Source organism: Aegilops tauschii, chromosome 2 (assembly GCF_002575655.3).
Source record: "Aegilops tauschii subsp. strangulata cultivar AL8/78 chromosome 2, Aet v6.0, whole genome shotgun sequence".
NCBI lineage: Eukaryota > Viridiplantae > Streptophyta > Magnoliopsida > Poales > Poaceae > Aegilops > Aegilops tauschii.
Window position 1 is genome coordinate 8,543,456 of NC_053036.3, and position 23,486 is coordinate 8,566,941.

A 23,486-nucleotide genomic window follows, 5' to 3' on the forward strand; every position below is an offset into this window, starting at 1 on the left:
TGAGGACCTGGTATGGCCCATAAAAGTGAAAAGGTAACTTCTGATTTGTTTCAAATCGCACAAGACTTCTGATGAATGTAAAAAAGCTACAACTTCATATAGGCAGTCTCCCACCACAAACTGTCGCTCTTTCTTTGCTTGTTCGTCACCATTTGATATGAGCCATGTTCATGTGCTTCTGCCCTCATCACATTGTTGCTGTCCGTCTCAGCCGAGCATCTCTCACCAAGAAAATGATGTTAGGAGCAGTACAAGAAGAATCATAAAGGCCCATAGAGCCGCAAGTAGAATCAATTTGATTATATGCCACGCCACAGAGTTACACATCCAACTTCAAATCTATATTTCAACGAACAAACGGATTTTGCCACCTTCCCATGCTGATGGTTTGCAGGTACAACCCATGCTCAGTGGAATAACCCATGCTGATTTCAGTAAAATTGCAATTTGCTTCACAGACAATCCTGCTCCCTCTCTCAAAATCATGCTCCATGTTAGCATCCCTGGCACCGGTGGGCCACCGTCCCAGCCAACTACTGGTCCTGACAATATGGAAGCCCAAGGCCCGGTGAGAAGAACCCGAAGGGCCAACCAGAGAGTGATGGGCGGCCCGTGGGTAAACGCAGCCCGAGCATATCAGGAAGCAGCTGGTGGGGAGACAGAGGCATCGAAGATCGATCAGAACGGCGGCGGCGGCTACCTAGAACCCTAATTCCTCTTTTCCCTTGTCTCACATTCAGCACAGTTGTGCCTGTAAGGAGCGAATTCTTGTATCCATCCACCATATAATCGTGAGACTAGCGTGCTGTTAACACTCCAGGTCTTGGGAGTCTACATATGTGTCAACACGGCCGCCTTGTGTTTCGGCCTGCATCAGAGTTCAGGCTATGATTCCTGCTGATCTCTCTGCTGAGGATGCACAAGGCCATGCTCTACATTTAGCTTATCACTTCCTGAATCAGCTTCAGGCCAAGAACTGCAATTTTCTCTCGGACAATATGGCAGTGGTTCAAGCTATCAATGATCAAGCTTTCTCTGTGCCAAATGTTAACAGTAATCAACCCAGCCATCTCTACATTCTGGAAAATTGGTCAGGATATAACTGCTGAGTAGCTGTATCAAAGAAATGAACCATGAGGCTGGTACATTAATAAAGGAAGCAAAACATTAATAAATGAACGTGGTAGTCTGTACGAACCCTGAACAGGCTTCTTGTCTAGTTTCTATGCTTTATGTAATCAGCCTTATGCCATAACAGTTCTGGATGTAGTGTGTACACCATATTATCAATGAATTTCCCTGAGGCGGCTTCTCCTTCAGGAAAACACAGCCAGAGCACGGAGCAGAGCACACCACTGCAGAAATAGCTCAGTCACCATCTATCCCACTTGAAACATCCCCCTTTCCGAACAAGTCAATTGTGAAAAAAAAAACTCTTGGTCTCGCTATTCCACATAGTAACTATATTTACATGTGTTTTCTTTGCGGCATTTTCAAAAAATGCCTCAATTGTTCTTTTTCTCTAAAAAAAGGCGACTTTGATAATGAAAAACGCCTCAGAAATTTTTACAGGCGTTTTCCGGAATTCTCATCCAAATACAATTTTCTTAATTCGCCTTGAAATTCATGTTTCTCTTTACATTTGTCAAATTCATCTCGAAACAATTGAGGGAAAAACAGCATAAATATATGCCGAATCGAGTACAGAAACTCCACACTCATATCAAGCCTCTAATTGGTTCGGTGAGTTCAGACCAGTGACACTGGCTCCAATTGGCAACAAACACAGATGAATGATCTCCAGTCCCTGCTGGAGCCACTAGCAAATTGATCACGCTCAACAATCGTACGTGCGCATCACCCAGACTCTAGTATCTATAAATCCAGAAGTTAAGACACTGACTCTGATAAAGCGGATGCTGGGAAAGTCAGTAGTAATACTGCTCACCGTAGGCCTATGCCAACTGCTTGCTCTCGGTACACTGGCAACGGGATATTAAGGGCAGACAAGCACATTACTAGCCATGGCGGCCGTCAAGTTTGTTTTGAAGCGCCGCATCCTTGTTCCTGGGCAAGATAGTTATTGCTGTACTCAGGTCATGTAAGTGCTTTTAGATCTGTTTCCAAAAGTACCTACCTACTGATAACCATGATTTGGTACCATACTTACAAACCACGTGTATGAAATTTGGTAAGTCTTGTCTTAACGAAACTTAATATTCATTCCGTACATACCTGAATGGAGAGAGGACTATAACTATTATTCTTATCAGTAACTGTGCAACTATGGAACAATGACAGGTCGTACACACAAAATAAAATAAATGTGCTCATGCACGCATAGACACCAGAGCCAATTACATAAATGCTTATTCCTTCCAATAATTTTGAATATGAATCCTGCAAAATAAACGCGGCACTTGGTGCTGTTAAAATCTACATCAGGGAACCTCCATTTGGGAAAGAGTTTGCCGTGAACGTCGGCGCAGTAATGCACTTATCATCACCTTGATTAGAATGATGGCAAGGACGGATATGACCAGTGCGCCAACAGACAAGGACGATTTCCAGTCCCTGGTGGAGCCGACAGCGTAGGCCACCAGCAGAGCCAGCATATCAAACATAACGACCGTGCGCATCACCTTGATATGCAATGGCCATTCTAACCTCATGAGTCGCTGTTGCCGCTGCTGCTTCAGGAAGTGGAGTTGCTTCAGCAGTAGCAGCAGCAGCATGATGATGGAGGCTGCGAAGGAAGTGGAATTGCTGTAGAAGAAGGCAATGTACCGCTGCTTCCTATTGTCCTGCATTGCTGGTCCGCCTGCGTCATGGCTACCGGAGTCACTCTCCCAAACTCCGCCTGGCGGATCTAGGCCGGCTTGGTAAGTGACACCGACCACCAGTATTCCTAGCAACATCAGGTGTTTCTTCCGGCTGATGATCCCTCACCAAGAATACAAGGAGCAGCACAACTAGAATCAAGACGACCACAGCCACCAAAACAAATATGCCAATGGATGTTGTAAAATGCTGTGTGCTCCCGGTGGCATAAGCGCCCATCAGGCAAGATAAGCCTGCCACCGTGCAAACAGTTAGCGCACTCGCTAGCGCATAGCTTCGTAAGGCTGCCCTATATAGTACCGGGTTCATCAGAAGAATCATGGTTGTGACTGACAGCATGAAGCTTAACGAGTTGCAGTAGCAGAAGACATTATACCGGCTTGGATGGTTGTACAAGAGGACCGGGTTGCCTGCTGCGTGTTCGTCATCGTCCTGGGGCCAGAACCCGGCCGGAGGGTTCAAACCGGCTTGGTAACTCATGGCCGTGGATAACGTTGCGAACAGGTATAGCAGCCTTCCCTTCTTCCGAAACCGGCTTGGTAAGTGATGGCTTGGTAACTCATGGCCATAGATAACGTGGACGAGTCTAAAGCAGATAACATAGATCACCACAAATAACAGGACGGCGCCGCCCAAGGCTATGACATAGGTGGAGATCACCACAAATAACAGGACGGCCCCTGCCACATATCCACCAATGAGACCAAAGAATTCCAGTATCATTAATGTCTTCACCACGCGGAGCCTGCGGAAAGTTGTCTTGAATAGGAACAGGATAATGGTAACCAAGGATGCCACAAATGCAACCGAATTGCAGTAGAAGAAGATCCTGTGCCGAATGGCATTGGTAGTAAGGAGGATTGGGTCACCAGCGACGTGACCGTTGTCGTCCTGCCAAACACCACCCGGTGGATCTAGCCCCGCTTGGTAAGTGATGGCCGTTGCAAAAGTGGCGAGCAACAACAAAAAAGATCTAGGAGACCGCTGAATCTGCACATGCCTCTCAGTAGGAACACAAATCTCAGCTGGTGCACTTGAAACCCGCACAATCTCAGCTGAAGGTTGTTCATCCATTTGGAAGAAAGATCGTATTCGGAGTAGAATGCATACCAGACCGGCAACTACCACAAGAACCACGTAGACTGTGGTGCCAGTCTCCCTGCAGCTTCCAGCGGCGTATGCTCCGACGAGACCGACAAGCACGGCCACGACGCATCCGAACATCTCGCGAGACTGTACCGTCTTTCGCTCGTGAAGCTTCCTTCCCAGGAGCAGCATGATGATGAGCAGCGACGCCATAAACGCTGTGGTGTTGCAGACGAAGAAGGTGGCCAGGCGTGCCTTATGGCGGCTGTCATTGAGAATGGCATCGCCCAGGCGGTGGCCACCCCAGGTGTTTTCCCAGAGAGCAGCCGCCTGGCGAATTCAGCCCGGATACGTATGTGGTGCTTACTGCAAACGTCGCGAGCAGTATCAACACCTTGTGGAGCCGCTCTTCAAGTTTGACTGTGATCTTGTCTTGGTTTGCTGGAAGAGGAGACTTTGGATGGCTACCACACGCCAGCAATACTTGGACTGTGAGGTAGGTGGAGACTCCGGCGACCATTAGCACTGAGGTGTAGACGGTTGTGAGCATGTCGCGGCAGCTCCCCGCAGCGTAGGCACCCATGAAGCTGATCAGATCAAGCACCATGAGCACACGTAGCGGCCTGATCTTCATCCATAACTTCTTCTTGTTCTCAATCAGATCGATGGAGAGGAGCAGGAAGACGACAATGACCAGGACCGATGAAGCTAAGGCAAAGGCATTGCAATAGAAGAATACCAGGTACCGGAGGTTGTTGGTGCTCCGGACAATCGGTTCGCCGGCAAGGTGGCCGGCGGCGTTTTCTTGCCAGATACCTCCCGGCGGGCTGAACCCCACGCCGTACGCCACCGTTGCCACCAGAGTAGCCAGCATCAGGACATACTTCCGCAGGACGAACTCCCACGGCTCACGCTCCCGCTCATCCCGTTCCGGCTCCGGCGCCGGCTCGGTCACCGGCCCCAGCGCCTCAGGGCAACTTGATGCCATTCTCTTCTCTGTAAAAGCGTGTTTCTTTGGTTGATTGATGCAGAATGTGCAATGGCAACCATATATGCAAAAGACTCGCTTGCTTATTGTAAACTATAGCAGTCCCCGCAATAAAAGACTAAGGCCGGCTGCTCGTGGTCTTTACTATTGTACTCACCAAGACTTAGTGGGAAGATGCCCCATCTTCGATCCATTGTACTGCCAGTCAATGACACAAAAGGTTGGCTCATCTGGCCACAGTAGATGCGTTATGTGCTCACAAGAAAGTGCCCACGCCACAAACTATTTATTTTCTTTGTTTCCTCGGAATTTCGATTTGTCTGCATAGGAAGTCACACCCTACCCCCCCCCCCCCCCCCCCCCCCCTCCCTCCTCCGTAACCAGGGAAAAATATCTATCAATCATTCAATCATAGTTACATCACGCACCTAATTTTGTTAAGCCTCGTTAAGCGTCCATGACAACAAAGATAAAATAGGCGACCAACGGGAGCCTTCTCTAAAGAAACAAGTGGTGGATTAATCTCTAAATGGGAGTTCAAAGTGATTTGTACTTATCCATCGTCTAAGAAGCGAGTTGTAATATAGTACTGCCAGACTGCCAGTTGTTGGAACAGATGCCTTGTCACCAAGAAAGGAGAAGAAACTATTACAATGGATGCCTAATCCAAGTTGCATGAAGTACAAACAGATTACAAAACTCGAAAAACTATATAATAAAAGAAGGATAGTAGTGAAAACAAGTTATCTTCACGACTTGAGAGGTCGTCAATTACAATGCTCATTTCTGATCAAGCACATGCCAAGACGGAATCTTTACAACCGCTCTTCGCAAACCCCATGTGCATACCTTCGATTAAAGCACCTAGGTCCATAGCTCACAACTTAACTTAATCTCAGTCGATAACAGTGCACTATTGACGAGTCAATTGCAAGAAACTACCACATTTGTGGCTAGGTTTGCAGAAAACCACCAAGTCACTAATCCGTTGCAAAAAAACACCGTAAAATCTCTAATCTTATTGCAAAAAGCACTGATCGGGTGATTTGGTCCCTTTGATCGCTTTCTGATAAGTGGGGCCCGGCTGTCAAGAGCTGACTTGGCAAACTAATGTCATACACACCCCTGGATCTAAAAATAAAAACCAAAAAAAACTTGCTCCACAAGCAAGAAAAAATTATCAGTTGTTTATTATCCATGCAAGTCTCGCTCACCTAAGCTACATCGCGCACTTAACTATATTAAGAAAATATACCCATTAAAGTCAAATTATCGTGCCAGCTTTGTTGATTGTTGATCGCAACGAAGATTAATTAGGCGACCAATGGAGTCTTTTTGCTAAACTTCTTTTTGTTCCTACAGTAAAATATGCAATTTTCCTTGGGGCTCATGTTTGCCCGCCAGGAAAATGTGCCACCGACAGGAAAAGTGAAGTTTCTGGTAGTGTTTATATACAAAATTAGGTTGTGCTAGTAACAGTATCAATCATGTTTTGACAAAACCTTGCAATTATCAACTCAATACAGTCGTGGGATTAGAAAACCAGATATGACTGGATGAAGCATGGTTGTGCAATTATTATTTTTCCAGTTTCATCTTTTCAAGAAGAAAATGTTAGATTTTATACCTTGTCACCAGAAAAGAAAAGAAATAATTGGAATGGATGCCTAATCCAGGTCGGATGCAGGCCCCTAACTATTATCCTTGTCCAAGTTGCACGAAGGACGCAAGCATTAAAAGACTCAAGAAGACGATAAATAGAGGATTATAACAACAAGCTATCTTCACGACTTCAGAGGTCGTCAATTATAATGTTCATTTCTGATCACACACATGCCAAGACAGAACCTTTACCACCACTCTTGGCAAACCCCATGTGCACGCCTTCGACTGAAGCGCCTAGGTCTGTGTAACTAAACTTAATCTCTGATTGTTAAGAGTGCACTACTGACTAACTAAATTCAAGTGGCCCGTCCCATTTGCATGACTTGGATCTGAGCCCCTAACCGGTTCATGTTTCATAGTAGGAGTAGACATAATCACCACTGGTTAGTTAATGGTGTACTGTAACAATTAATTACATTGTGAATCCTCTAAAAGCTACATGAAGCCGCGCTCGTCTATACTTTTCTACTTTTTTTAAGAAAAGGAGGAATAGCCCCTGCCTCTGCATCTGGACGATGCATACAGCCAATTTATTAATTATTAACACAAGACCTTACAAAGTCGTACAACAGTAAGACCAAAGCCACCATCTTCGCAACCTCTGTCGCTACTCCTATCTAACTGATGAAGGGGCGCTGATGGTCTGGGCCTAATACCAAACAGACCTCGCAGCCAAACCTAACATCTAAGACCTTGTTGGGAATCGTAGCATAATTTAAAATTTTCCTACGTTCACCAAGATGCATCTATGGAGTCTACTAGCAACGAGGGGAAAGGAGTGCATCTACATACCCTTGTAGATCGCGAGCGGAAGCGTTCCAATGAACGTGGATGACGGAGTCGTACTCGCCGTGATCCAAATCACCGATGACCGAGTCCCGAACGGACGGCACCTCCGCGTTCAACACACGTACGGTGCAGCGACGTCTCCTCCTTCTTGATCCAGCAAGGGGGGAGGAGAAGTTGATGGAGATCCAGCAACACGACGGCATGGTGGTGGATGTAGCGGGTCTCCGGTAGGGCTACGCCGAGCTTCTGCGAGACGGAGAGGTGTAACAGGGGAGGAGGGAGGTGCCCAAGGCTGTTGTGTGCTGCCCTCCCTCCCCCCCCTTTATATAGGCCCCCTGGGGGGGGCGCCAGCCCCTGGAGATGGGATCTCAAGGGGGGGCGACGGCCAATGGGGGGGAAGGGGTTGCCTTGCCCCCCAAGACAAGGGGGAAGCTCCCCCCCCCCCTAGGGTTCCCAACCCTAGGCGCATGGGGGGAGGCCCAAGGGGGGGGGCGCCCAGCCCACTAGGGGCTGGTTCCCTTCCACTTTCAGCCCATGGGGCCCTCCGGGATAGGTGGCCCCACCCGGTGGACCCCCGGGACCCTTCCGGTGGTCCCGGTACAATACCGGTAACCCCCGAAACTTTTCCGGTGGCCGAAACTGGACTTCCTATATATGATTCTTCACCTCCGGACCATTCCGGAACCTCTCGTGACGTCCGGGATCTCATCCGGGACTCCGAACAACTTTCGGGTTTCCGCATACATATATCTCTACAACCCTAGCGTCACCGAACCTTAAGTGTGTAGACCCTACGGGTTCGGGAGACATGCAGACATGACCGAGACGCCTCTCCGGTCAATAACCAACAGCGGGATCTGGATACCCATGTTGGCTCCCACATGTTCCACGATGTTCTCATCGGATGAACCACGATGTCGAGGATTCAGTCAATCCTGTATGCAATTCCCTTTGTCAATCGGTATGTTACTTGCCCGAGATTCGATCGTCGGTATCCCAATACCTTGTTCAATCTCGTTACCGGCAAGTCTCTTTACTCGTACCGCAATGCATGATCCCGTGACTAACGCCTTAGTCACATTGAGCTCATTATGATGATGCATTACCGAGTGGGCCCAGAGATACCTCTCTGTCACACGGAGTGACAAATCCCAGTCTCGATCCGTGCCAACCCAACAGACACTTTCGGAGATACCCGTAGTGCACCTTTATAGTCACCCAGTTACGTTGTGACGTTTGGCACAACCAAAGCACTCCTACGGTATCCGGGAGTTGCACGATCTCATGGTCTAAGGAAAAGATACTTGACATTGGAAAAGCTCTAGCAAACGAAACTACACGATCTTTTATGCTATGCTTAGGATTGGGTCTTGTCCATCACATCATTCTCCTAATGATGTGATCCCGTTATCAATGACATCCAATGTCTATAGCCAGGAAACCATGACTATCAGTTGATCAACGAGCTAGTCAACTAGAGGCTTACTAGGGACACGTTGTGGTCTATGTATCCACACATGTATTACGATTTCCGGACAATACAATTATAGCATGAATAATAGACAATTACCATGGACAAAGAAATATAATAATAACCATTTATTATTGCCTCTAGGGCATATTTCCAACAGTCTCCCACTTGCACTAGAGTCAATAATCTAGTTACATTGTGATGAATCGAACACCCATTGCGTCCTGGTGTTGATCATGTTTTGCCCTAGGGAGAGGTTTAGTCAACGGATCTGCTACATTCAGGTCCGTATGTACTTTACAAATATCTATGTCTCCATTTTGAACACTTTCACGAATGGAGTTGAACACTTTCACTAATGGGGGCCAGCCTGAGGACCTGTAGTCCCGGTTGGCCAGGCCAACCGGGACTAAAGGCCCATCCCTATATATAGGACTCAGCTCACTTCACTTAGCCACAATTCAGAAGGGGGGTGGTGGGTTTGCTTTTGGTTCCTCCTATGCACACAAGGTGTTCGATGAAATGCCCGAGAGCATGAAACAAACATGATATGAAGTGTCCGAGCCACACTTGAGCTTTCTCATTTATTTTTCCTCCGCGATCGCGGTTAGCAACTTGAACCTTTCATGTGTCATTGATAAAATATGCATGTGTGTAGTTCATTGTTTAATTTGTATTATTTCTAGCTAGTTAGTTTAACAAATGCATGATGGTTAATTATATACTTTATATAATAATAATGCACATGAATCGGCAATGGATGTACGGTCCCCGACTCTCCGGCGAGTTCACTACGGGTTTGAAAGATTTCCTCGTAGTGGCAAATGCGAACAAGCAGCGAGGTTTTATTATCTGTCCATGTGCTGTCTATAAGAATCAGAAGGGTTACTCCTCCTCAAGAGACGTTCACATGCACCTGCTTCGGCACGGTTTCATGCGAAGCTATAATTGTTGGACCAAGCATGGAGAAAGAGGGGTTAGAATGGAAGAAGATGAAGAAGGGGATGATACCGATGACAACTATCATGATCATTTCGGTGATACTTTCATGGAGGATGATGCTGAAGGTGGGGAAGGGTTAGGTGAAGGTGAAGAAGAGGCACATGATGAGCCCGCTGATGATCTTGGTCGGACCATTGCTGATGCACGGAGATGCCACGAAACTGACAAGGAGAGGGAGAATTTGGATCGCATGTTAGAGGATCACAAAAAGTCGTTGTACCCAGGATGCGATAATAGTCTGAAAAAGCTGGGCTGCACACTGGATTTGCTAAAATGGAAGGCACAGGAAGGTGTAGCTGACTCATCATTTGAAAATTTGCTGAAATTTTGAAGAATATGTTTCCGAAGAATAACGAGTTGCCCGCCAGTACGTACGAAGCAAAGAAGGTTGTCTGCCCTCTAGGTTTAGAGGTTCTGAAGATACATGCATGCATTAACGACTGCATCCTCTACCGCGGTGAATACGAGAATTTGAATGAATGCCCTGTATGCACTGCATTGCGTTATAAGATCAGAGGCGATGACCCTGGTGACGATGTTGAGGGCGAGAAACCCAGGAAGAGGGTTCCCGCCAAGGTGATGTGGTATGCTCCTATAATACCACGGTTGAAATGTCTGTTCAGGAACAAAAAGCATGCCAAGTCGTTGCGATGGCACAAAGAGGACCGTAAGTCCGACGGGGAGTTGAGACACACCGCTGATGGAACGCAATGGAGAAAGATCGACAGAGTGTTCAAAGATTTTGCAGCTGACGCAAGGAACATAAGATTTGGTCTAAGTACTGATGGCATGAATCCTTTTGGCGAGCAGAGCTCCAGCCATAGCACCTGGCCCGTGACTCTATGCATCTACAACCTTCCTCCTTGGTTGTGCATGAAGCGGAAGTTCATTATGATGCCAGTGCTCATCCAAGGTCCAAAGCAACCCGGGAACGACATCGATGTGTACCTAAGGCCAATAGTTGATGAACTTTTACAGTTGTGGGGCAGACCTGGTGTACGTGTCTGGGATGAGCACAAAGAAGAGGAATTTGACCTACGAGCGTTGCTTTTTGTAACCATCAACGATTGGCCTGCTCTCAGTAACCTTTCGGGACAGACAAATAAGGGATACAATGCATGCACGCACTGCTTACATGAGACTGAAAGTGTACGTTTGGGTAATTGTAAGAAGAACGTGTACCTGGGTCATCGTCGATTTCTTCCCCGAAATCATAACGTAAGAAAGAAAGGCAAGCATTTCAACGGTAAGGCAGATCACCGGCCGAAGCCTGCGGAACGTACTGGTGCTGAGATATTTGATATGGTCAAGGATTTGAAAGTCATCTTTGGAAAGGGTCCTGGCGGACAATCAGTTCCGCGGGGAGTTGACGGGCACGCACCCATGTGGAAGAAGAAATCTATATTTTGGGAGCTAGAATATTGGAAAGTCCTAGATGTCCGCTCTGCAATCGACGTGATGCATGTTACGAAGAATATTTGCGTGAACCTGCTAAGCTTCTTGGGCGTGTATGGGAAGACAAATGATACAAAGGAAGCACGGCAGGACCAACAACTTTTGAAAGACCCAGATGACCGGCATCCGGAATGGTTTCAAGGTCGTGCCAGCTACGCTCTTACCAAAGAAGAGAAGGTCATTTTTTTGAATGCCTGAGCAGTATGAAGGTCCCGTCTGGCTTCTCGTCGAATATAAAGGGAATAATAAACATGGCGGACAAAAAGTTCCTAAACCGGAATTCTCACGACTGCCACGTGATTATGACGCAATTGCTTCCGATTGCTTTGAGGGGGCTCCTACCGGAAAATGTTCGAGTAGCCATTGTGAAGCTATGTGCATTCCTCAATGCAATCTCTCAGAAGGTAATCAATCCAGAAGATCTACCACGGTTACAGAACGATGTGGTCCAATGCCTTGTCAGTTTCGAGTTGGTGTTCCCACCATCCTTCTTCGATATTATGACGCACCTCCTGCTCCACCTAGTCGAAGAGATTTCCATTCTCGGTCCTGTATTTCTACAAAATATGTTCCCCTTTGAGAGGTTCATGGGAGTATTAAAGAAATATGTTCGTAACCGTGCTAGGCCAGAAGGAAGCATCGTCAAGGGCTATGGAAATGAGGAGGTAATTGAGTTCTGTATTGACTATGTTCCTGACCTTAAGCCGATTGGTATTCCTCAATCGCGGCACGAGGGGAGACTAAGTGGAAAAGGCACGATCGGAAGGAAATCAACGATATGTATGGACGGTCATTCTATGACTGAAGCACACCACACAGTTCTGCAAAATTCCAGCTTGGTGGCTCCGTACTTCGAGCAATACAAGAATATTTTACGCTCGGACAACCCGGGGAAGCCTGAATCCTGGATTAGAAAGGCCCACATGGAGACTTTCGGCAGTTGGTTGCGAAAACATTTAATGAATGACAATGATGTTGGAGATCAGCTGTACATGTTGGCCAAGACACCATCTTCGACTATAACAACTTTCCAAGGGTACGAGATAAATGGGAATACATTTTACACCATCGCCCAAGATAAAAAGAGCACCAACCAAAACAGTGGTGTCCGCTTTGATGCAGCAACCGAGAATGGGCAAAAGGTCACATATTATGGTTACATAGAGGAGATATGGGAACTTGACTATGGACCCTCCTTTAAGGTCCCTTTGTTCCGGTGCAAATGGTTCAAGCTAACAGGAGGTGGGGTAAAGGTGGACGAGCAATACGGAATGACAATGGTGGATTTCAACAATCTTGGTTACCTTGACGAACCATTCGTCCTTGCCAAAGATGTCGCTCAGGTTTTTTATTTGAAGGACATGAGTAGCAAACCGAGGAAACGGAAAGATAAGAAAACGATCAGTACATCATGCGATGATCCAAAGCGCCACATTGTTCTTTCAGGGAAAAGAAACATCGTGGGAGTGGAGGACAAGACAGACATGTCAGAAGATTATAATATGTTTGGTGAAATTCCGCCCTTCAAAGTGAACACTGACCCAAGCATTAAGTTAAATGATGAGGATGCTCCATGGATACGGCACAATCGTAAGCAAGCAGGGACACAAGGGAAGAACTGATGTGTAATAATTTATTGTACCAAACTTTGTTGAATGGATCATGTGAATTAAAACGTACGATGGCGAATCCGGATGATTTGTATTTGGTCGATGAACTGAATGATGTATCAAACCTTTTGTCAAACCTTCAAGGGATCGAGGATGTAGAACAAAACAATCGGTCTGAATTTTTAAAATGAATTAGTTTTATTTTTCTGGATTTTTTATATATTATTTGTATTTTTAAGATTTTAAAATGAATTAGTTTTATTTTTTGAATTTTTTGATATATTATTTCTATTTTTAAGATTTTAAAATGAATTAGTTTTATTTTTCTGAATTTTTTGATATATTATTTGTATTTTTAAGATTTTCAAATGAATTAGTTTTATTTTTTTGAATTTTTTGATATATTATTTCTATTTTTAAGATTTTAAATGAATTAGTTTTATTTTTCTGAATTTTTTGATATATTATTTGTATTTTTAAGATTTTCAAATGAAAAGTATATGAAAAAGGACCTTTAGTCGCGGTTCGTGACACGAACCGCGACTAAAGGCTCTTTCCGCGCGGGAACGAAAGCGGCGCGAAAGAACCTTTAGTCCCGGTTGGAAACACCAACCGCGACTAAAGGGTACCTTTAGTCGCGGTTGGTGTCCCCAACCGGGACTAATGCTCTGTCTATATATACCGCACTTAGTAAATTTTCCCCCACCTCCCATTCTCCTCTCGACGCCGACGCCCTGCCCCGACGTCGATCGACGCCGACGCCGCCAGGCTACTGCCCCGACGCCGATCGACGCCGACGCCCTGCCCCGACGCCGACGCCCTGCCCCCAGTGAGCTCTGCCCCACTTCCCCTGCCCTACGCCGCCGCCCTTGCCCTGCACTGCCGCCGCCGCCCCTTCCCTGCCCTGCGCGCCGCTGCCACCGCTGCCCCTGCCCCTGCGCGCTGCCGCCGCCGCCACCGCTGCCCCTACCCCTGCGCGCCGCCGCCACCGCTGCCCCTGCCCCTGCGCGCTGCCGCCGCCACCGCTGCCCCTGCCCCTGCGCGCTGCCGCTGCCCCTGCCCCTGCGCGCTGCCGCCGCCACCGCTGCCCCTGCCCCTGCGCGCTGCCTCCGCCGCCCGCCGCCGCCTGCCTGCCGTCCTCCGCCTCCCGCCGCCGCCTGCCGTCCTCCTCAAACAAAAACTTGAGCAGAGAGGAAAAAGAAAAGGAAAAAGAAAAGGAAAGAGAGAGCAGAGAGGAAAAAGAAAAGGAAAAAGAAAAGGAAAAAGAAAAGGAAATTTATTTGTGAATAATTGTATAAAGGAAAAAGAAAAGGAAAAAGAAAAGGAAAGAGAGAGCAGAGAGGAAAAAGAAAAGGAAAAAGAAAAGGAAATTTATTTGGGAATAATTGTATAAAGGAAAAAGAAAAGGAAAAGAAAAGGAAAAAGAAAAGGAAAAAGAAAAGGAAAGAGAGAGCAGAGAGGAAAAAGAAAAGGAAAAACATCAATTTTATTTTTTAATAGCTCTTAATCATTCAACCGTAGCTGCTCTTCCTCTATGTCCCCTTAATCTTATTTTTTAATTCCTTTATACTTAATTAATTTTTACTACATGCAGGAGTGACATATAGCGGACGATAGAGCCGAGCCGCTTAGGGATCCGGAGGCTGAACGTTATTTAATGGGCATCATAAACAACGAGATTCCTTATGTGCCGGGCTCAGAATATGAGCAATAAGAGGATGTAGTCTCTTCTTTTCTGAACCTTGACGGTGGAACAGACATTGTCGATGATCAAGAAGGTGAAGGAACGGACATTGTCGACGGAGGTCAACCGTTAACAAACGACGATCTCGAATTGCAAGTAGCAACCACCTCCGGCGAGGTATATATATACATTGAGCCTCTCATGATACAAACTTACTGAAATGTGAATACATATGTATTAACGCGCGCGACTCTCTTTCTTTTTTAGCCCTCGGCCGGATCGAGTACGACAAAGCGTGGCAAATCCAAGGCGATGAAAACAGGAGAAACATATGCCATTGATTTTGTCAGTGAAACCGGCAAGCCCCTACAGCACACCTCAAAGTTTATCAACCAATGCGGAGTCGTTGTTAGAGACAACGTCCCGATCACCGTCCAGGAATGGAAGGAGCCAAAGAAGGCACGTCTTGGTTTCAGTTTTGTCGACAAGAGAACGAAAAAGGATTGCTGGAGAAAGCTTATGGAACATTTCATTCTACCTCCGGAATACAACAAAGTCGATGAATTCGGTAACGAGGTTCCGGGTGGACGTGAGAGGAGGAGGCTAGTTAAAGAGTTCGCTCTTCAGAAGATGGGCGAAGCATTCCGGAACTTCAAGAAAAATTTAACCCGTGACTATGTCAACAAGGGCAAGACTCCGGATTTCAATGGACAACATGAGAAACTGAAAGATGATTGGCCAGAATTTGTGAGGCAAAAGAAATCGGAGCATTTCAAGGAAATATCGAAAAAAAATAAGGATAATGCGAGTAAGAAAAAGTTCCGTCATATTATTGGGCCAGGAGGATACCGCCTTTCGGAGCCTAAGTGGCAGAAGATGGAGGAGGACCTGAGGGTGCGAGGAATCCCTCTAGGTACAGAGGGATGGGACCCAAGGGCCAAAAGCTGGTGGTACGGGCATGGGGGATCGCTAGACCCGGAGACAGGGGTGTGTGTTCACCGGAAGAAAAAGTTTGCTCCCACCCAAGCCCTTATTGACGCAATGACCCAAGCTCAAGAGGGCTTGATCAAGTTCAACAGAGAGAAAGACGCACTGACAACAGCCCTCGGGAATGATGAACACGGAGGACGTGTACGAGGCAAAGGCAGAATTCCATGGAAAGTAGGGTTTTCCCAGGACAATGACCCGTACTGTTACAGAAGCCGTAAGAGAAAGACGGACCGGGATGCAGATCTTTTGGCGAAGTTTGCATCGGAACTCCATGAGTTGAAGCAGACCGTGCATGAACTAGTAAAAGAAAAATCGGCTGCAGGGCCGCATGAAGATCATGAAGCGGATCGCGGAAGCCAGCAGCGGAGAAGCAGCGTGGCTTCCACGGATGCCCCGCCTGGTGCTAATGCACCGATGATCGAGATTCGTGCGCCGGAGCCTCACACTACCCCGTGGATGATGTAAAGGAGATGAAAGAATGTGATCTGCATTATCCCGTGGGGTTTCCACGAAGGTAGCTACCGGCAGTGCTTTACCCTGTACACCTGGAGCACTCCACCACAACAACCCCATTGCATATGGCTATGCTCGTGTCACGGTGGAAGACATAGTCCAAGAGTTTGAGGACCTGGAGATTGACAAAGCTACACCCGAAGGGGAGAGAAGACTTGGAGATGTCAAGTGCCAGATCATTCTATGGAAAAAGAAGTACATAGTGTTTCCAGGCGAGGCGCCAAGGCTTACAAGTCCACCCCCCTCCGATGGTGGTGGTGGTGGTGGCGGTGGTGGTGGTCGTGGTGGTTCACCTACACCTCCTTCACGCCATTCGACGCCGTCCCCCGATCCACAACCTCCGGCGGGTAAGCAGCCGCCGCCACCCAATCCTCCTCCGGCGGGTACGACGCCCCCCAATCCTCCTCCGGCGGGTACGACGCCCCCCAATCCACCTCCGGCGAAGAAGCAGAAGCAGGCGGACAGCAAGGAAACCCGCTCCTGGACTATTAACCCGGACCCTTATGTACCTAAGACCACAAGGGTACCGGAGCCATCACTGAAGCCTCTCCTCCCAAGGCCTTGGGAACTTAGTGAAGCTGAAACCAAATTGGCCGCGTCTGCTCATTATGAGAAATGGAAGGCGGATACGAAGGCGATAAAAGAGCCTGAGCCCAAGCAAGTATTCACTGAGAAGCAAAAGAAGTGGGCTAAGGATTTTTTGACGACACCGTCCCAAGCCGAGCTGAATATGCCTGACGACTATGGACATGAACTTCGTAGGCAAGCAAAAATATTGAAGGAGGAGAAAGAAGAAAGTAAAAAAAGCGGGAAACAAGTTGACCAGCTCGGGATGCAGAATAAACAATCGATCCCCCCGCTCATAGTGAAAGCCGGTCCGGAAGAGGACCCCGAGATCATAGCAGCTGCGGCAGCACTTGGATTGACTGTAGCGAGTGCCATGAAACAAGCGTCCGAGATGGGTTTGACTCTTCGTGCCTTCTTAGGCCTTGAGGATGCGCCAGTATGTGAGATAGCATTACAATATGTGCGGAATGGGCCTCTCGTCGAGCCTGCGCGGGAAAAGAGTCTACCACCACAAATGCGAAATCTGCTACGTTGGTACAAGCAATTCATAACATGGGCCGACAAAGAATATGTTTATGCGGATGTTACAGAGGAGCATCACACCAAACGGTACTCTGTACAAGTTCATATAAGTGAATTGTTCCAGCTGTTCAATCTGCGCGAGCTCGACAAATCTATCCTGAGTTGCTACGTTCTGTAAGTGATTTATTTCTACCTCATCTCGTTCTTCATTGCCTGCGCTATATATATATATATTGTCCTAACTATATTGTTGCGTACGCTATTATGCAGATTGAAGATTTGGGAATGCAAAATAAGAAACATCCATGATGTTGGGTTCATTGACCCACATATCATTAATGGACATGTGTTACAAAATCACCCCGAAGACATGGAGAAAGACTTGTACAAGTTTCTTAGAAAGCATCAACTCAAAAGTCATATTCTATTTCCTTACCATTTTGGGTGAGTGTTTCTCTCTTGTGCCCATTCTCTTTTGTTTACTCCATGCATGGTATGTCTAATCGATGAGTTATGCATGACTGTGCATGTAACGTGTCCGCAGGTTCCACTGGATTCTGCTAAATATTGCACTTCACACCTCCAGAGTTCTAATCATGGACTCTATGGATTCGGATCCAAAGCGTTGGGCCGACATGAGAAAAATGCTGCAAAAGTAATTATTTTCAATCATTTGAGCTCTATATCGATCGGTCTCTTTCGTTCATTTCCTAATATCAAGTAACTAATAACTCCCTTGTTCATTTAATTTTCTTTGCCCTGTAGGGTTTGGAGACGGTTCTCAGAAGAAATTGTCGGTGAATTCAAACATGAGCTAGATTTTAGAAGGTTAGTTAATGTGGATAAGCAGCCACCGGAGACCAATCTATGTGGATACTATGTTTGTGAGAACATCCGGAGACACACCTCTGAGCGGAAGGCATCGGATAGCGTGCGGAAGGCGACGGATAACTTGCGGAGGAGGCTTAGTCCAGAAGCTCGCTTCCGACCAATTCAAGAAGAATTAGCAGGATTTTTCATGAGGGAAGACATCAATCCTAAAGGAGAACACTATACCGAGGACGAAGAAATTTATATGCATACCCGAGATTGAAACTTGTTCGAAGTTGTATATGGTCATCCATCCTAATTGTGTATGGAAACTTGTTCGAAGTTGTATATGATCACCCGAGATTGAATATATATTATATATTCCTCTTGAATTCTTCTTGTTTGAAATTTCATATGCATGTATATAGTAGCGTAGAATATGTGTACTGAAACTTCATCAAAATTAAAATAAAACACAAAATAAAAAATAAAAGAACTAAAACACTACAAATTAAAAAGAAACCAGGTTTAGGGGGGCTAAAACCCTAAACCTGCGGAGGAGGCCTTTAGTCCCGGTTAGCCACGAGAACCGGGACTAAAGGTCCTCCGCCCCGACGGACTCCTGGCGCCCACGTGGACGGGCCTTTAGTCGCGGTTCGTAAGAGGCGCGACTAAAGGGGAGAGCCTTTAGTCGCGCATATTTAGTCCCGGTTGCACAGCCGGGATTAATGGCCTTTGCGAACCGGGACTAAAGGCATATTTTCTACTAGTGTGCTACTGATTTTTACTATTCTATTCACAAGACTTGACTCCTTGGGAAGATGCCCCGTCTTTGCTAGATTGAGTCTACGGTTATTGCTCAGCTAAAGGCTTGTAATAACAACAGCTACTCTTAGGCTGCTGGTCGTAATAGGAGTATCATTAGTAGTACTATGATGCATGCCAACTAAGTAATTTTGATGAGGTGGAATAAAATTAAATGAAAAAAGAGGGTTGGATATCATATCATGATACTGTATCATAATAAATGTTATGCTACTATGTGTCATGCATTGCAATAAATAAGGTAATGTATGATACTAATACATGATACTATGCATTAGGCAGGTAGTATCATACACTAGTATCATATGCATGATACTAGTATATGATACTCCCCATTACGACTAGCCTTATTAGCAAATGGATCCATGCATTCTCTGATACATCTAGTCCTCCTTTTCTCCTCTATGTTCACAAATGTTTTTTCTTGGCATCTTAAACAATCAGCTCCGAAGTTCAAGTAACTACTAGACCCCAACCCATCACCACACATGGCCGTGGTAGTAGGTATGCATGTTAGGTCCTCAAGGCACAAAGCCACAAACTGCAAGCAGAGAAAAGCTCATGTTCACATTAAAGAATTGTTAGTAGCTCCTTGTAATCTTCTGCATTTTCTATTCAGTTTGTACAACTTGTTCTTTTGTTTTTAAGTCAAACTTACCATCAACCCACTCTCCCACAAACCCCGAAAAAAATACCTAACATTTCTTTCCTGCAAGCTTGATTATTGTTGACCATTACAAAGGTAAAATAAACAGCCAAGTCCCGTAACAAGTCTTATCCGATTATAATTTTACCAAAATGCTGTAGTATCAGGACTATCGAACATACCAAAACCTTACTTGTCATAATGGATTCCTATCTCTGAATGGTGGAGGCCACCACTTTGTTTGAAAGACACTCACGTCCATTCCCACTTGAGCGACTCGGGTGGCCCTCCAAACCCTAGCCACCGCCACCTCAATCCTCTCTTCCTCTCGACCCGCCGCTGCCGCAGGACACCGTAGGCGAAGCCATGCGGCCTACGGCGATGGCTGGGACCTTGGTCGTGGCGCTGGTGGCCCTCGGACACGGCAGAGGTCTGCTCGTGGTCTATGGCAATGGGGGCTGGTGGTGGCGGTGCGGCCACATGGTTACTCAAATCCTGCGCGGGCGGCTCCGGTTGGATGCCTCGTCGTTGCCCCAGCGAGCTTACATGGCGCGGGTTAGAGGGGCATTGTGGTGGATTATGTGATAGGGGCTGCTAGCGGTGTGGTCCAAGGACGCCGTAGGCGGCTGTTGGCTCAGGAATACAAGGGGCAGTGCCTGTGCCCAATATCTGTGTCAGCGTCATGCGCGGGGGCTTGCGCTGGCCAGATCTGGGCCCCGCGAGCCGAGCAGTGCGGTGTTTGGTGGTCGGCCGAAGTTGGAGGTGGTAGTTGGTCGTGCTGCAGCAATAAGGCTCAATCACCCACCTCGTGGAGATGCTGGTGCTCATGGTGTGCTGTGGCATCAAAGGTAGTTGTCTTGTTCGATCGGAGGAGGACGCTCTCCGTCGAGCAGCAAGAGGTGGGGGAGGTGTCATGCCCATGTGCGTGCTGGACTCGGCGGCCAGCATTATTTGGTGCGGTGGGGACACGCTGCTTCGGGCAAAAGCCTTGTGCCGACCTTGCCAGCAACGATGACGGCGACACCGTAGGCGCCATTTTTCCTCCTTTGGGGGCAATTATCCAGAAGCTTCCGTCCTCGTCCCATGATGTGCTCCAGGAGAAAGCCTTTGAACTATGCTCGGGGGCGTTGTCTTGGGGGCACTGTTATGCGGCCATTCGATGTTGTCTCAGGTTGGGGCACAGTTGGTTTCTAGGTACTTCTTGGGGCGTCTGGTGGCAGTGATGGAAATGCTCTGTGGCAGCAACCAATGCCTTTGTCATCCTGGTGCTGATGGTTAACCTATCTTTTGGGGGCTCTTCACGGTGGTGAGTCTCGGTGTTCGGTACCTTTCGATGGCGTCTAAGGTTTTGTTGCCTTGCATAGTGCTCTGGTTCTCTCTATTTGTGATGGTGGTCGTGGTGTGGCCTAGAGGAGGTGCAGGGACTGACTCGGCGGAACATTGCCCTTTAGCATAGTCTGTGGCCCTTTCTGTCGTGACGTGGCTAAGCAGTGGGATGCCCTTCAACGGTGGTTGCGATTTCCAAAATCTTCAAGGCGCTGAGTTATCGCAAGGCAGCTGACGACTTTTTCTCTACGTCTTCTCGGTGTCGAATCTCCTTTCAACTGATCCAACAAAGCTAGCTCTCGTTCTTGTCGGTCCGCCTAGTGGTGATGGGTGCTAAGTTCTTGGTGTAGGCTATTTGCCGTAGCTCACTTCTGGTTCTCCTTCTGTTGTTCCCTTCCTTCTTCTGTGTGTCAGGTACTACCTGGTGTAGTCGATGTGTTGTATCTCACTCTTTCATGATAATGAAAATGGTTCGGGCCAGCGTACCTGCCGTAGCACCGTCAAGAAAAATATCCTATTTAGATGCCGGGCACCTAATTCTCCGTGTGTCCACGTTTCCTGTGATGCAAGGATTTACGAAATTCAAGAAGACTACAAAGGAGGATAATAAAAATTAAGCTTTTTCCATGACTTTGGAGGTCAGAAATACAATGTTCATTTCTGAGTAAGCACATGTCGACTAGGAATCTTTACCATGGGTCTGAAGAATCCCATGTGTGTGCCTTATATCTAAGGCTAATTGGTGCATGCTTCATAGCTAAACCTAATTGCCACTAGTTAGTGGCGTAATGTACTAAATTACTTACAAGTGGCATGGTATCAAAACTAGTCGAGTATACCCTTTTGCTATACTATACTTTATCTGATTCTTTTTGTCCAAACAATATGAAAATTTTCTGATTATGTAGTTAGTATATACTCCCTCCGTTCCTAAATATAGTCTTTTTAGAGAATTCAATAAGTACTACATACGGATGTATATAGACATATTTTAGAGTGTAGATTCACTCATTTTGCTCCATATGTAGTCCGCATTGGAATCTCTCAAGGTGATGTGCATTCACACTAACCATCTTTCCAAATTTATACAAGGCGCCTCCACCAGCTACCATTCGATAAAGTGATGCACTCTTACCTCAGATGTGATGATTCAGTAAATTGATCTTGCAAAAGAAGACATCAGCCAGTAGCAATCCATGATCTATGTATAGATGATCATTGATTGATCCTTCCAAAGCCTGCAAATGAAGAAAAGAAAAATTAATATTGCTATGCCATCTAGGAAAGACTTGCGTTTATATATGAAAAATATGTAGCTGTAGTTGGCAAGATTTCACCACCCAGGCTACCCTGGTTTGAAGATAGTTTATGTACCCTTATCTTCATCCTCGTAATCTGAATAGTAATCTCTATGACAGAACATTGACGGTGGCAGCCAATTCAGCATCTTTTCTTCCTCTTAACACAACAGCCCATGCATATTGTCTCCATCAGAAACTTTTGATTGAGTTAGAGCAACATACAATGCCAACCACTTTCACTCTCAACAACCTCCGACACCTGAAATAAGTGAGTAAATAAATAAAAGGATTAGAACATAATGGCATTATTGGATATGATTTTTCATTAGCGTTACAGTGTGCACATCAATTTCAAGAGCTTCTCTGATTACAGACGTAATTATATTTCTGAAATTGAACACAGGATGAGCATTGCCAGGTCGCACACAGTGTAACCAGTAGTCTGGTTTGGCCGACTATAGTATAGCAACTAAAGAAACCATACTGCCATTTTTTTTATCATACACTGTAAAGTTGCACTTCAATTTGCTGACTGTTCCTGTTTCCGTTGAGCACTTCCATTAGCTCCCCGGTGACTAACCATCGTTAAAAGCATAAAACGCCATTTTATCTTTCCTCTCACATACCCTGTTTTCCCTCTTATTCATGTCTAGCAGGATTCATTTGCTATGGCCAGACGTTTTGTCAAGCAGCATCACACCCTTTTCTCAGGAAACATAACAGTCAACAAAGATATCAGTTACTGGAGTTCCGTTTCGAAGAAAAAAAATTACTCTACTTAATGCCTCCCTGAAGCCAAAATAGAATTTTCTTTCCAGTCTGAAATAAGCTATTATTGGTTTCATGTCAAACATGTGACTTCTGTGTGCCCCAAAAGGCATGTGTGCCACATTTTTTCGACAACCACAACGAAATTGTTATATGGATAGGAATAACTATGAAGCGCAATTCAGATAACTGGGGCATTCCAGTAATTCTAATTGTTCCTTTTTTTTGTGCCTTCATACCTGTACATAACTTTTCAATAATACTCCTGCGATAGAAAAATCAAGTGGTTTTAGATCCATACCCTGAGTGGAGGTGCTGTGGCCCATACCAAACAGAGATGGTTCTCGCCGCCGAAGGATCGGCAAGACCTGCGAGGAACAGAGAATGGTAGCCAGCATCAGATGCTAACTAATTTCAGAGGCAACCTACACCGGGGTGTAGAACAGCATTATCTGCAGTTCAATTTTCCGGCCTATGTTCCCTTAAGAATCTCCATTTACTTTTAGCACTTACATAAGCTCAACAATGACTGACTATTGTTAACGGCATAAAACAACATTTTATCCTCCCAGGTCCCTGTTTTTGTTTCCAAATTCTGTCCCTCTTAATCATGTCTAGCAGGATACA